Source organism: Eleutherodactylus coqui, chromosome 3 (genome assembly GCF_035609145.1).
Source record: "Eleutherodactylus coqui strain aEleCoq1 chromosome 3, aEleCoq1.hap1, whole genome shotgun sequence".
Lineage (NCBI taxonomy): Eukaryota > Metazoa > Chordata > Amphibia > Anura > Eleutherodactylidae > Eleutherodactylus > Eleutherodactylus coqui.
Window position 1 is genome coordinate 17,015,379 of NC_089839.1, and position 16,689 is coordinate 17,032,067.

Here is a 16,689-nt window from a genome sequence, read left to right on the forward strand (position 1 = left end):
GCCTCTTCCCGTGACAACGGAAACATAATCTTCGTGGTGCAGAACTAACACGCACATACACAACAACTCTCGTGGGTGAAAAGTTCTGAAGAGTAACTGAGTGCTCTGCATTAAATGGAATTACAATGCTCCGCCCAACAACATTATTCCATTATTGGAATCACCCTTGCGTCGCTTAATTGCTAGCCGACGTATTTTCGTAAACGCTTCGCCAATCGTGTGTTCAGGCGATACAGCGTTTTAAAAATCGACGAAATATACGACCGACGAAACGTTTTTACGCCGCTCGCGCTAAAATGACGACGCTCGTGTGCCCGCACCCTGAACTTAAGTTGGCTAAGGCCTCCTTCACATGGGCGACAGTCGCACGATTTTGTAGCATTGCTACGATGCTACAAATCACATGTATGTAAAGCCCATGGTTTCCTATGGGCTCCTTCACACATGAGATGTTTTGTAGCATGCTACAAAACAACACACAAACCTCGCAGGTCCGGTGATATGCCCGCGACTCGCTAGGTTTTGTAGCCCATGTTTCTCTATGGAGGCTTCCTCTCTGTTGCATCGCATCGCGCGAAAACGTGGTTTGCATGCGATGCGATGCAACTTTGACAGTAGCAGATGCTACAAAGTCACGTGATTTTGGAGCGTCACTTGCGACTTTGTAGCGTTACAAAATCGCGGTATTGCTGCGAGAAAATCGCAGCAATATCATACAGTACAGCGATGCAATATCGCAGCGATTTTCTCACAGCGATGCGGTGTCGCCCGTCTGAAGGAGGCCTAATACTATGCCCCAAGGCCAAAAAATGCTTAGGGATGGGCAATACAGTGTCCTTAGTTCTAATCGTACTCTTATGTTTAGTGATCCTGGAACGGATCTCTTGGATCGTCTCGCCCACATAATATAAGCCACATGGACAGGATATTAAGTACACAACATAAGAGTACTGGCAAGTATATCTATGTCTTATGTAGACGACTTTCCCAGTTCTGGGATGGTTAAACGTATTACCCCTGCTCATGTTGCTGCAACAGGTGAAGCGGAGACAGGGGAAATTCCCTTTCTTAGTTGGAAGAAAGGTACGTTGACTGAGAGGACTGACATCAGGTAAATAGGAATGCACTAATCGGTCTTTAGGATTTTGACCGCGTCGGTACGCCTTTAAAGGGAAAGAAAGAAACTCAGAAGTATTTCCGCAGCCCCTAGACAGTAGTGGCCAATGCTTCCTAATAATTCTCATTACTTGGTCGCTTATAGGGCTGTAATTTGATATAAATGGGACACTGATAGTCTGTTTCCCTACATTTAGGGATCAATAATTGATCTCGTGAAAGTGATCGAGCCTTGTCTGCAAGTGGTGCCAATAATTCACATGGGTAACCTCTTGCCACAAATTTGGAGCACATTTGCTTCAATCTCTCATCAATCTTGTCGTTACTGACAATACGTCTTACCCGAAGAAGCTGGCTCCAGGGTAAGGATTCAATGGTCCTTCTTGGATGAAAACTATCGAATACCAACAGATTATTTCTATCTGTCACCTTGGTGAAAAGGTCAGTCTCTAATATATTACCGGTAGTTCTTAATGATTAATACATCCAAGAATTGTAGTTCAGTTTTTGATGTCAACATTGTGAAATTGAGTTCCGGAAGAATGCCATTAAGCTCATTATGGAACGAAACCAACTCCTCATCAGAGCCGTCCCAAAGCATAAAAACATCGTCAATATACCTCCATCATCCACGCACATAGTGCCAGGATGGGGAGGTAAATACCCTTTCTTCTCAATATAGTTCATACAAATCACGGCATATGTTGGGGCCACATTCGACCCCATTGCGGTTCCGCAACATTGTCGGTAGAAGACATTGTCGAAGATGAAAAAATTATTAGTCAAGATGAATTCAAGCAATGTTAAGATGAATTGAATCGTTCCATTATTCCAATCCAACTCTATTAGGTATTCACGCACCGCCTCCAACCCTTTTTCGTGAGATTATGGTGTATAGCGAGACCACATCCAGTGACACTAGTATCGTTTGTTCACTAACTCTTACTTTTATCTTATTCAAAAAGTCACTAGTGTCACGTATGTATGATCTATCGCTTATAGCAAAAACTCTCAATACTCTATCTAGAAAACGAGAAATTCTCTCCCGGAAATGATTGGTCTTCCCGGGGGATTCTCCAAGTTCTTATGAATCTTGCACAAGGCGTAAATAGTAGGCGTGATAGGATATAACACCAATAGAAAATCGGCAAGTTGCTGATCAATGATGGCGTTCTCGACTGCTCTATTGATCAAAATACGCAATTGCATCTGAAAACGTAGGGTGGGGTCATATCTCAATCGTTCATATGTATTAGGGTCGCCCAATTGGCGCTGAATCTCATTAACATATTTATCCATGACGACAATAGCCCCACCCTTATCTGCCGGTTTAATTACCACTGATTTGTTCTTACTCAAGTTCTTAACAGCTGTGATCTCATCTTGCTCAAGTTTGATTTACATGGTTTAGACAACCTATGGAATCTTATATGGCCAACATCTTGTTTCACAAGTTTACAGGAAGTTTCAATTGTATGGTCAGTTGTTGGAGGCTGAAACTGGCTGGTGGGGCGGAGACCAACCTCCTTTGAGGAAAACACCTCACGGGAGTTGGTCTGCGCCCCACCCACCTCTCCCCTCTCCGTCGAGGCGGAAAAAAACGCCTTCAATCTCAAACGCCTCATAAAGGCATCTAAATCAACCTCCAGCTGAAACCAATTTATCATAGGCTTAGGACAAAAAGTTAGACCTCTTGACAACACCGAAGTTTCCAAATCAGACAATGTAAGGGACGAGATATTTACCACCAATGAATGGTCATACATTACGGAATTCTTTTGGCTGTCGCTCGAGTCTGTATAGTGTCTTTTACGTGTCCTGTTGTTCTTCCGCCCCCCCTCTCCGGATTCCAATCTGTTGCGTGGATTTATCCGCGACTTCATCGGAGAGCGCTGGTCAAAAATGTGTAGCATTGGTAGATCGTTCCGTAGCTTGTTTAGACAAGTCTTCCGTTGAGTCAGAGCCAACGGAAGTGAACCCGAACTCGCCCTTCCGTTTATGGCCACCCATCCGTCCCCAGCGAGGATGTCTTCTAGAGGCTGTACCGTTGTTATAATTGCCACGTGCAAATTGCCAGCTGTAGACTCTATTCTTATAATCTTCGGCATCTCAGTACCACTTAGTCCACTTCGTTGCTTCAATGTCCTCCTGATATTTTTTGAGAGATGCGTCAATTTTTGATTCGAGATTTTTTAGTGTCACGACTTCTTTTCACTTCCAAGCACAAGTATTCAATGTTAAGAAGCATGAGGTCGAACGAACATTTATTGATGATACCTTCAAATTTGGCACAGAAACTAGAATTATCTGATAACAGCGTTGGTCTCATACTAGAGCGTAAGCCCCGTGGAATTCTTCTTACTTGGTAGTACTCGTGTAGAGTTGCCATATGAAGGTTATAGGATATCATATGTTTACGTTCAGATTCAAAATGCTTCTGTAATGTCTACAAGAAGTGCATGCGCCAATGAGTAACCAATCCAGGTATTGCCCTTACCCTTAGTGACCTCTCTGATGACAACGCGCATGCGCCGCTATATTACGCTATGTGCGCGTCATCACTCCGGTACAACCTCTATGACGATAGTAGCACCCGCCCCATCAACCAGTTCGCTTGTTACCTTTGCCCCAATAAGCCTGTAAAGCATAGCGCGCATGTATATACTTCCTCATGTTGCCCGAGCATGATCCGTGCGGAGCGCCGCACGGATCATGATATCACCAAGGCATAATTGCAAGCGCCATAGAATTCAGCTGCCATCTGGAAAAGACACTGGTGTTCGTGTGACAACGATGAATGTTTACCAGGAGGTCACTGATGGCATTGCAGACAAATATAAAATCATGAAATTCAAGTATCTTGAGGTTCAATATTCCGCAGACTTGCTCCAAGTTCTTCAGGACCTAAAGGGAGAAACATTTTCACGTGTCTTTGAAACAAATATGTAAAGCTTGGAGCTTTTCTTGCTTAGTCGGAAGATAAAAGGGCCCAGCTGACTAGAGATAAAGAGCCGACAGCTGAACAGCCAGCCTATAAGCTGGTGCAAAGTTGAAGCAATGGTGGCTAAGCCTGATCTGGTGAATGATGTTCAACATATGCCACCACCTGCTATTGTTGTCTTGTCTCTCAGTATGAAGACTGTTCAGAACCCAAAGACTCCTCAAAAAAGATTGTTGCATTGGCTGCTCTAGTTCACCCCTATCCCCCCTGGACAAGGCACCTCCACAGCCTCCCTTCCAAACTCATTTCTGTGTCCTTACTAAGCCTAGTGACTGCATTGTCCCATATGACCATAAAGAAACTCTGAAAGGAAAGAATTTAAAGGTTGACATTGCCCGAACTGAAGGGACTCTTCTGGGGTTTTCCCTAGCAAAAATCCACGAACTTGATCCAGATGTTGTTGTGGGTCATGATAGATGGTTTTGATCTTGGAAGTTCTGCTTCAAAGGATTAATTTATGCAAGGTTCCATTTTGATCAAAAATTGGTCGACTTAGGCGATCAACTATGCCGAAACTATGGAGTTGCAGCGGCTTTGCTGAAAGAAATGCAGCGTGCGGTCAAATAATTTGTGATTATTGAGATCTCTGCAAAGGAGTTAATTTGCTGTAAAAGCTACCACTTGTCTGAACTAGTCCATCATATACTGATAAATGAAGGCATTATGATTCCTCCAGAACACATTCGTAATGTGTGATTATTTACAGAGCGAGAAACCACGTAATCTTGTAGATATATCTTAATGGCTAACAAAAATACATGATGTTACAGCGAGCTTTTAGGGAGATCTCGCCCCCTCGTCAGGCTATTGAATGAAACTAGTTTGGATGGCACATAATTATAACATACAGATGCAGAGGGGAGGGGGGACACCCCTCTTGATGTAAATAAATGTTCACACAGAAATTTGGGACTCAAAACGTAAAACACCAAAGAAACAGAGTGGAGACATACATCGTAAATCAGTCCACTGAGCTAAGGACAGTTTTATGATGTGTCTTATCTCTCCTTCAACCTGCACATGGAAAGAGATGCAGCACCACCTAGTGGATGGCAACATTATTACAAGTCAAGACAATGAATTTTTATAAAGTTTTAAAGCAAAAGAAAAAAAAACAATTTTTAATGATTCGGAGGAGGACATCCCTCTTAACCTCCTTCAGACGTTTCATATTTTCCACTTCTGCAAGAATCCCGGGCTGAGGTTCAATCCATTCTTAAGGGTGACAAATATGACCATAAATTTCTACTCCCAAATTCTTCTGTGATGCTGCGACTTGAAGTTGCCCTTCAGTATAATATCTCTCATCTGCTCTATGCTGTGTCCCTGACCACACAAATGTTTTGCCACAGGTAGTTCAGTCTTTCCCTCTGTAATTGAGTGGCGATGAGATCTCATCCTGGCTCTCAGTTTCTGTCCGGTTTCCCCGATATAAAGCCCCCCAACAGGACATTTACTGCACAGGATCAGGTACACAACATTGGATGAGGAACATGTGAATGTCCCTGGGATCTTATGGTCCTGCTGTGTGTTGGGGATCCGTATCCTGTCCGTAGTCAGTACATGTGAGCAGGTCTTACAGCTCCTTACATTACAGGGATAAGCTCCTTCTTGTGTGTCAGAGGACAATGCACTCCTGATTATACAGTTCCTCAGATTTGGATGTTGCCTGTAACACAGATGCCGAGGATCCGGGAATATGGTTTTCAGACGGTCATCCTTGTGTAGGGTATGGTGGAGTTTCTTTGCAGTCTTCCTTAGTACCTCTAGCTGTGAATTGTAGGTCACTACTAGAGGTATACGTCCATTTTGTTCTTTCTCCTTGTATTGGAGTAGCTGGTTTCTGGGTATCCTGATGACTCTTGTGATTTAATCATCAATTGAGGTGGGATGGTAGCCCTGATTTAAAAATGTCTTTTTGAGGTTGTGTTAATGTTCCTCTCTGTCACAAATTTACGATCAAACAGCAGCACCAAAGCAGTGTCCACCATAAATAAGGTGTGGAGGAACAAATATTGAATACTCACCGTGCACGCCTGCCGGATCCTGGATACCAAAGATCCAAAAGATAAGCTGTAAACAAGGTGTTGTTGGAAGGCAGCACTGGTCCGCGGGAACTCAGCAAAGGAGCAAAGGAAATTGCTTGTATATCATCTTTTATTCATAGGCATAGGTCCAGGAGTAAAACAGCATGGCGACGTTTCGACGGCTGCTGCCATCTTTCTCAAGCTCAATACACAGACAGAAAGTGTCCCTTATGTAGTGATAAAACAAACCCCCCATAAAATTAAGTGAAATGATAAATACCTGTGTTCTGGGCGTTGCAGGACCATCACGGCTCAGTGTCATATTCAGCTGTCAGACACGTCCAACCGGAAGTGCGTCACTGCCTCTAGTATGTGTGGGCGGAAGTGGATCAGCGCTCCTAACAGAGCATGCTCAGAATGTCCTCAATGTTAACTATAGGGAGTATATCCCAAAGGAAGCGGAAGTAGGTCACAGCACATGATATGTCAGGGCGGAAGTACATCGGCGCTCCTGGCAACACATATTCACAATACTTATAACAATGTCCACTCAGGTTAAACATATTGTCATGGCAGCGGCAACATAGTCCTAAGTGTATAATGATCCACACGGGATCAGGGCGAAGTTTGAAGGGCGCTAATGATGGCGCATGTGCCCGATGTCTTATATCAAAAACGGCCGCAATCAACCACATATCCATGGCAATAGCCATGGTTGCAAAAGGGCATCAAATAGCAATTTCAAACCTGGATGTCATAAGCCGCATGTCACCGCTGGGGCATAACCGCACACCACGTGGTACCTCCACAGGGGTCATGAGATAAATCAAAGTACATAGTGCAAATGCCGTGGACTTCACCAGTCAAGATCAATGTAACAATGTGTTAGTCATATCCATAGTATGCATAATATAAGGAACCATCTATGTGGAGTAAAATAAAGTATCCAGAGGTACTCACAAGTGTGTGGTAATCAATACATTAACTATTCAAATGGCGGCCCCCATGCGTAGTGGCCCCCAGGGTTACAACCAAGGTTATTAAGAATAAGTGTAAAGCACAAGACACATACTCCAAGGTGCCAAAGGAAAGAGTTTATTATGAGCAATTGCATGTGATTCAAGAAAGCAGACAATAAGTAAGCCAAATTCTTGGCACGTCACCAAAAGGCATAACACGATGCATAGTCCAGGGGCATAACACTTCTGTTGAAAAAATATAGAAGAGCCGCAACCCCAGCAAAATCCGAAAAATAACAAAAAACGGGAAATGCAGGATAATTTCAATGAGAACAACAGCAGCAAATAATGATTACAAATACGGAGAAACATGATAATCGAGATTGAGGCCTCTGTGGTGAAGCGTATTAAGCTCGAAAATCCATTTTAGCTCTAGCAATTTTAGTCTATGTTCTCTATCTCCGCCCCTACTATTGCGTGGCACATGATCTATAACCCTGTAGCGGAGCTGGGCTACCGTATGCCCCGCCTCCACAAAATGTTTTGCCACGGGTACATCAGATTTTCTAGTTCTGACCGTGCTTTTATGCTGACCGATCCTGTCCTTAATCATCTGGATAGTCTCCCCCACGTATATGTAACCACACGGACAGGTAATTGCGTTGATGACCTATCTGGAATGACACGTGAACCCATATTTGATGCTATATACACTACCGTTCAAAAGTTTGGGGTCACCCAAACAATTTTGTGTTTTCCATGAAAAGTCACACTTATTCACCACCATGCGTTGTGAAATGAATAGAAAATAGAGTCAAGACTTTGACAAGGTTAGAAATAATGATTTGTATTTAAAATAACATTGTTTTTACATCAAACTTTGCTTTCGTCAAAGAATCCTCCTTTTGCAGCAATTACAGCATTGCACACCTTTGACATTCTAGCTGTTAATTTGTTGAGGTAAGCTTGTGAAATTGCACCCCACGCTTCTAGAAGCATCTCCCACAAGTTGGATTGGTTGGATGGGCACTTCTGGCGTACCATACGGTCAAGCTGCTCCCACAACAGCTCAATGGGGTTCAGATCTGGTGACTGCGCTGGCCACTCCATTACCGATAGAATACCAGCTGCCTGCTTCTGCTGTAAATACTTCTTGCACAATTTGGAGGTGTGTTTAGGGTCATTGTCCTGTTGTAGGATGAAATTGGTTCCAATCAAGCGCTGTCCACTGGGTATGGCATGGCGTTGCAAAATGGAGTGATAGCCTTCCTTATTCAGAATCCCTTTTACCCTGTACAAATCTCCCACCTTACCAGCACCAAAGCAACCCCAGACCATCACATTACCTCCACCATGCTTAACAGATGGCGTCAGGCATTCTTCCAGCATCTTTTCATTTGTTCTGCGTCTCACAAACGTTCTTCTTTGTGATCCAAACACCTCAAACTTGGATTCATCCGTCCACAACACTTTTTTCCAGTCTTCCTCTGTCCAATGTCTGTGTTCTTTTGCCCATCTTAATCTTTTTCTTTTATTGGCCAGTCTCAGATATGGCTTTTTCTTTGCCACTCTGCCCTGAAGCCCAAAATCCCGCAGCCGCCTCTTCACTGTAGATGTTGACACTGGTGTTTTGCGGGTACTATTTAATGAAGATGCCAGTTGGGTACCTGTGAGGCATCTGTTTCTCAAACTAGAGACTCTAATGTGCTTATCTTCTTGCTTAGTTGTGCAACGCGGCCTCCCACTTCTTTTTCTACTCTGGTTAGAGCCTGTTTGTGCTGTCCTCTGAAGGGAGTAGTACACACCGTTGTAGGAAATCTTCCATTTCTTAGCAATTTCTCACATGAAATAGCCTTCATTTCTAAGAACAAGAATAGACTGTCGAGTTTCAGATGAAAGTTCTCTTTTTCTGGCCATTTTAAGCGTTTAATTGACCCCACAAATGTGATGCTCCACAAACTCAATCTGCTCACAGGAAGGTCAGTTTTGTAGCTTCTGTAATGAGCTAGACTGTTTTCAGATGTGTGAACATGATTGCACAAGGGTTTTCTAATCATCAATTAGCCTTCTGAGCCAATGAGCAAACACATTGTACCATTTGAACACTGGAGTGATAGTTGCTGGAAATGGGCCTCTATTCACCTTTGTAGATTTTGCACAAAAAAACAGGCATTTGCAGCTAGAATAGTCATTTACCACATTAGCAATGTATAGAGTGCATTTGTTTAAAGTTAGGACTAGTTTAAAGTTATCTTCATTGAAAAGTACAGTGCTTTTCCTTCAAAAATAAGGACATTTCAATGTGACCCCAAACTTTTGAACGGTAGTGTAGTTTACCTGTATGTAGGTGAGTAAATGAGGTGCCTTTCACTAGGTTGTTACAGTGGGCACATGACATGCATGGAAAGTTGCCTGTTTTGCCCTCGATGGAAGTTCTCCCAATAGAGTCCGCATATGTGTGGACAAGTTTATCACGTAGATTCGGTCCCCGTCTGTAGGCCATAAGGGGAGGTTCTGCAAACTCGGGCATATTGGGATGACAAATACCAAGTATAGACCAATTTTTGCGGAGGATTTGGGAAATGGTTCCGCTGATAGAGCTATAGGTGCTGACAAAGGGGATTCTAGTTATAGGTTTATCACCTCGTGATTTTGGTGTCAGTAAACTATTGCGATCGTGTGATTTAGCGCGCATTCTTAATGATTCCACAAGTTCTTTGGGATATCCTCTGTCGATGAACTTATGGCACATTTGGGCCAACCGTTCATCGATGAAGTCATCGTCCACGATTCGTCAAATTTTTAAGAACTGACTCCATGGAAGTGATTTGGTCATATTGGGTGGGTGGCAACTCTCATACCGTAATAAACTATTCCGGTCTGTGGGATTCACTTATAGGTCCGTAGTTAACCCCTGAGTGGTCTTTGAAATCAGGACATTCAAAAATTGGATATGTTGATTCGAAGATGTCAATGTGAATTTTAATTTAGGTTGGATGTTATTGAGATCTTGGAGGAATAGCTCTAATCTCTCCTCAGTGTCATTCCAAACAAAGAAGACGTCAATATACCTCCACCACATCTGGACCGAAGTGCAGTGTGGGGAGGTATATAATTCCGACTCCTCGACGCTGGCTACATACAAATTCGCTTTTGTTGGGGCGACATTCGTCCCCATTGCTGTTCCTATGCGTTGGCGATAAATGCCGTCAAATAGGAAATAATTGAGTAAAACCTCGTCGAGGAGAGACATAACGAAATGTAAATTCTTGTTAGACATATTTGTATGTGACAGGATGTTTCTAACTGCATCTGTACCCAATGCATGATCTATATTTGTGTACAGCGAAACATCGCATGTGCACAAAAAAGCGTTAGGAGCCACAATGGTATTCTTAATCTTAGATAAGAAATCTGATGTATCCCGTATATATGAACGAGCTGTATACACGTGTTTGCGAAAAATGACGTCAAGAAAGCGAGAAGAGTTATTATAAATTGAGCCGCGGCCCGAAACGATGGGCCGACCCGGCGGGTCCACAAGACTCTTATGGACCTTAGGGAGGATGTAAAGTACTGGTGTGATCGGATGTTGAACCATGAGAAAATCATGCAATTGCTTGTCGATGATGTCCTCAAAAAGAGCATCATCGAGAAGAAGCCGCAAGCTCCTTTGGAAGGTGGATGTGGGATCGGTAGCCAAAGCCTCATATGTCTCATTATTAAGCTGCCGCATAACCTCTGCTGTGTATTTCTGAGAGTCCATGATGACCATGGAGCCCCCCTTGTCTGCCGGGTGGATAACAATAGATTCATCATTACTCAATGTATGCAATGTAGACAACCCATTTTTGGGAAGATTATTACGATGGACTCTATTTATACGAAATACGGAGTTGTGAGATGTCCTTTCGGACCAAGTGTTCAAAAACATCCACACACTGGTCTGTAGTGGGAGGGACAAAAGTGCTCTTATTACGCAGTCCAACCTCCCTAGATGTGAACCCATCTCGGGAGGTGGACTGTGCAACATCAAGGGAAGCAGACTGTGGTAAAGAGCCAAAATATGTTTTCAGTCGTCTACAGTCCAAGTCCAATTGGAACCAGTCTAAATCAGGAGATGGGCAAAATGATAATCCCTTTGACAGTAATTTAGATTCGACTTCAGTGAGTACCTTAGAAGATATGTTGATTACTGTCGGGTGTTCTTCTGCTGTTTCGCTCGGGTTACCATTCGTGGTCTGTTCCTTTCTTTTGTGTCTCCGCCCCCCTCTTCGTCTGAGTCCTTTCGGAGATGTTGTGTTCCAGTGGCAGATGGAGGGCGGGTCCCTAAAAAAGAGGTCAGTACGAGTTCCTCTAGTAGTAGATGCCCGAGAATCCTCTGCAGAATCAGAGGTATATATGAGGCTTGAATCAATGCCTTTTCTTCTGAATTGGCGCCTTTTGGTTGGACCACGTTGTCTGGGCATAGATGATATATGAGAATCATAACGATCTCGTCCAGCAGCTGTAGCCACCTGCCAATTGTAAACAGCGCCTGTCTTGTAATCATCAAGGTCTCGTTGCCATTTCCTTTTCTTATTTGCCTCCATCTCCTCCTTGTATTTTTTCAGAATAACGTCACATTAATCTTTTAATTGTGACCACTCCTGTTCCCCCACCACATCCAGTAGCTCCTTTTCAAGCTTCATGGCAGAGTCAGCGGCCAGAGAAATTTCCGTAAGTAAAAATTCTAGATTTAGCATACTTATTTGAGAGAGCCACGAATTTAGCACAAAATTCTTTATTGTCCGACATGAGGGTAGGGCGCACATGGGGCCGAAGTCCCCTAGGAATGCGTTTGCTGCGTAATAGCTTTCCAAGATTGCAGCATGTAGCTGTAATGCGATATGGCGTCGCTGTGCCTGTTCATGTTTCCGTTGCAAGGAACGAATATCAGCGTCTCAAGAAAAGCTACATCAGATGTTGTTCTACATAGAATATTATCCGCTTCTGCTAGCGTGTATGTAAACGTCCTGGACAACCCCGCTAATCCCATTACGGGGATATCACAATCATCATCTCCAATAATATGTGCGCGCTGTGTTGTATCCATGGTACAGTGCAAATTTACGATCAAACAGCAGCACCAAAGCAGTGTCCACCATAAATAAGGTGTGGAGGAACAAATATCGAATACTCACCGTGCACGCCTGCCGGATCCTGGATACCAAAGATCCAAAAGATAAGCTGTAAACAAGGTGGTGTTGGAAGGCAGCACTGGTCCGCGGGAACTCAGCAAAGGAAATTGCTTGTATATCATCTTTTATTCATAGGCATAGGTCCAGAAGTAAAACAGCATGGCGACGTTTCGACGGCTGCTGCCATCTTTGTCAAGCTCAATACACAGACAGAAAGTGTCCCTTATGTAGTGATAAAACAAACCCCCCCATGACATGATATTTCAGGGCGGAAGTACATCGGCGCTCCTGGCAACACATATTCACAATACTTATAACAATGTCCACTCAGGTTAAACATATTGTCATGGCAGCGGCAACATAGTCCTAAGTGTATAATGATCCACACGGGATCAGGGCGAAGTTTGAAGGGCGCCTATGAATAAAAGATGATATACAAGCAATTTCCTTTGCTGAGTTCCCGTGGACCAGGGCTGCCTCTCTGTCTGTTGAGTTGGAGCAGATCCGGTTGTATCTGATGGCCTGGCTGTAGGCTATGGACTTTTTGGTGTGTTTAGGGTGGAAGCTGTCCCACCTGAGGTATGTGGGCCGATCAATCGGTTTCCAGGGTAGGTATGAGTTTTTATGGTGGTATCCAAAAAGTTGATTTCTGTATGCGAGTAGCTTAATGTCAAATTTATGGTGGGGTGGAATGCATTGAATATTCATGAAATTTTATTAGTTCTTGTTCGGTCTTGGTCCAGATGAATATGATGTCATCAATGAAGCGGAAGTTGACCAATGGTTTGTTGGGGCAGGAGGCCAGAAAGTCACTCTCCAGTTTTGCCATAAAAATGGTTAGCATATTGCGGTGCCATTTTACTGCCCATGGCAGTACCGGTAAGTTGCAGGAATATCTCTTTGTCAAAGGAGAAATAGTTGAGTGTGAGGATGAATCTATTGAGTTGTAACACGGATTCAGAGGCAACCCCATTGGCCTTAAGGTGTGCCTGGCAGGCGGTCAGTCCATCTTCATGTGGGATGTTGGAGTATAAAGACTCCACATCCATAGTGGCCAGGATTGTGCCATCTGTGAGGGGACCTATGGTTGACAGTTTGTTCAGTAGGTTCGTGGTGTCCTGCAAGTAGCTGTTTGTATTCCTCACCAGTGGTTTGAGGACACCTTCTACCCATCCTAAGTTTTTTTTTCAGTGAGGTTTCCCACACTGGAGATAATTGGCCTCCCTGGGTTGTCAACTTTGTGTAGTTTGGGAAGCATGTAGAATACACCAATCCTAGGGTTCTCTGGTATCAAGTCCAGAAGTTTTGTGGAGCCCATAGACAGACTTCTGATGACCTTTCTCAATCCCCTCATATATTTCTGAGTCAGGTCTTGATCCATTTTGGTGTAGTATCTGTCCATCAGCTGTCTGTCTACTTCTTTCTTGTAGTCCAATGTATTCATGAGGACTATAGCACCACCCTTATCTGCAGACTTAATGGTGATCTCCTTGTTGTTTTTGAGTGCACGGAGGGCCCTTCTTTCCTGCATATTGACATTAAATGCTTTCCTTTTCTGCTTGTCCAGTATAGTAGATTGCACCTCATGTCTAAAGGAGTCTATATATTTATCCAAGGTGGGATTACGGCCAGGAGGGGGTATCCAATCAGACTTCTTCCTGGTCCCTAATTTCTCCTGTGTTTTGAGTTCTTGGAGGTCCTATGTCCTCTTTGTCATGGAAGAACTCTTTCAGGCTCTGTCTTCTGAAATATTCCTCCATGTCACTGCAGAGTTCTATTTTATCAAGTGTTTTGGTAGGACAGAATGAAAGTCCCCTGGAGAGAACTGTGAGCTCCTCATTACTGGGGTTGTGAGATGACAGATTAATAACACAGCTGATTTTACCTTTGTTCATGTCCTGTTAGGGGTTCTGCTTCATCATGCTGGACTCGTGATGTTCCTGATTGGTGTTTAGGTACAGGCCAGCTCTGGACTCGGCGTGTTCCTAATCGGTGATTGGGTATAGGCCCGCTCTGAGTGGAAGTCTCTGGAGTTTCTTTTCCTTGTTCTTGAGTAGCATCGTAGTGTTGCTTTCTCAGTTTCAAGTCCTCTATAAGTGTGTTCCTTAAAGTTTGTATCTCCACAAGGGTCTTTCTCTTGCTATTGTAGAAGACGTGGATAAGGTGGTTCCGCAGTCTTTCAGAAGTCCTATAGCAAAGACGTTGTGTATAAGGGGTATTATAGGTGTGCAGAATGGGATTCTTCAGGTAAAGTCCTTTGGAAATTAAATGTGCCTTCTTGTGTCTGGTTAAAAAGAAAATGTCACTATCCATTTGTGCCAGTTTCTTCAAAAGATGTTTAGTTGAATGAAAAACACATTCGTCATGCATACGGTGATTCCTCACAACTTCTCTTCCTCTTGGAGAACACTCTCATGGATGCCAGGTCCATACTGCAGATCATGTGCGAGTTTAACGTCCTTCCCTTGTCCTTACAGATCACCAATATAGCAGGAAACTTCTTGTCAAGGACCCTGATGGGGGGGACGTTCTGAACCAAATGAATACCTGCTTCATGCTTTCTATGAAAATGACATCTTAGTACCTGATAAGCCATCTTTCAAAAAAAAGTCAGCAGGTTGTGGTTGACGAAGATGATAATATGAATGTAGATCGAAATAAAAAAGGTTGTCGGAAGGCTGCATACTCTGGTGGCTTAGTCCTAGACCCAAAATTGGGTTTTATGACAAGTTCATTTTGCTTCTGGATTTCAACAGCTTCTAGTCCTCCATTATCCAGGACTATAACATCTGTTTCACCACAGTGCAGCAAACAGCTGCTAATGCTCAGAATGCAAGAGACAGTGAGGAGCAAGATGAGATTCCAGAACTACCTAATCCAGATTTAGAAATGGGAATCTTACCTCGGGAAATCCAGACATGTACCTGCAGTATGACATATGGCAGAAGGCTCTGAAGCTTACTGCCAAAAGCATGTATGGCTGTCTGGGCTTTTCTTACTGCAGATTCTAAAGTCACATATGGCGACACAGACTCTATCATGATAAACACTAATTGTAACAACCTTGAAGTGTTCACGTTGGGGAACAAGGTTAAAAGTGAAGTAAATAAATCCTACAAGCTGCTGGAGATAGATAATGATGGCATCTTTAAGTCACTTCTGTTGCTAAAGAAGAAGAAATATGTTGCACTTATTATAGAGCCTACGGCCGATGGGAAGTACGTAACTAAACAGGAAATTAAAGTCCTGGACACTGTCAGAAGAGACTGGTGTCAACTTGCTAAAATGGCTGGAAATTATGTGATTTATCGGATCAGCCCCAAGACGCCATCATGGAAAACATTCAGAACTAATGGACATTGGAGAAAATGTGATAAATGGCAGCATCTCCATTAGCCAGTATGAGATTAATAAGGCCCTAACGAAGGATCCACAGGACTACCCAGACAAAAAAGTTTGCCCCATGGACATGTTGCCTTGTGGATAAATTCTCAAGGAGGAAGAAAAATGAAAGCTGGGGATACAGTTTCATATGTCATATATGCCAAGATGGGTCAAATCTGAGTGCCAACCAGAGAGCATATGCTCCCAAACAGCTGTAAAAGCAAGACCTTTCCATTGACACACAATACTACTTGTCACACCAAGTTCACCCAGTAGTATCTCCAATTTGTGAGCCCATAGACGGGATTGATTCTGCACTTATTGCTGCGTGGTTAGGTCTTGATCCCTCTGTTTCGGGTTTAGCAGCAATATCGGAAAGATGAAGAGAATGAAGATTTACTTGGTGGCCCAACTCAACTGACTGATGAAGAGAAGTCGAGAGACCGTGAGCGGTTTAAGTTCTGCTGCCCAAAGTGTGAAACAGAAAATGTAGTTGACAACGTCTTTGACGGATCGGGACTACAGATCGAACCCAGTTTATTAAGATGTAGTAAACCAGAATGTGGTGCTTCACCGCTTAATCATGTTGCTCAGGTGCAAAATAAGTTACTTTTAGATATAAGAAGACACATAAAGAAGTACTCCAGTGGTTGGCTTTTGTGGGAAGAACAGACCTGCCAGAACAAGACGCGTAGTCTACCCCTAAACTTCTCTTGCAGTGGTCTTATATGCCAGGCCTGTCTAAAGGCTACCCTAAGACCCGGATGTCCTGAGAAGGCCTTGTACACCCAGCTGTGTTTCTATAGATTTATCTTTGACTGGGATTATGTACTGGAAAAGGTGGTTTCAGAACAGGAAAAAGGTTTCTTGAAGAAGCAGAAGCTGCATACAAGAAAGTAAAACATGTCGTCGACCAACTTCTATCACGGAGTGGATACTCTGAAGTAAATCTGAGCAAACTGTTCCAGACCCTGAGTGTAATCAAATACAAAATGTGCCTACTAATTGCCTTCAAGTGTTAA

General features: G+C 43.4%; 1 pseudogene; it reads left to right on the forward strand.

Annotated features, from left to right (window-relative positions):
- The first annotated feature begins 3,828 nt into the window (after positions 1-3,828).
- LOC136620083 (DNA polymerase alpha catalytic subunit-like) lies at positions 3,829-16,689 on the forward strand (annotated as a pseudogene).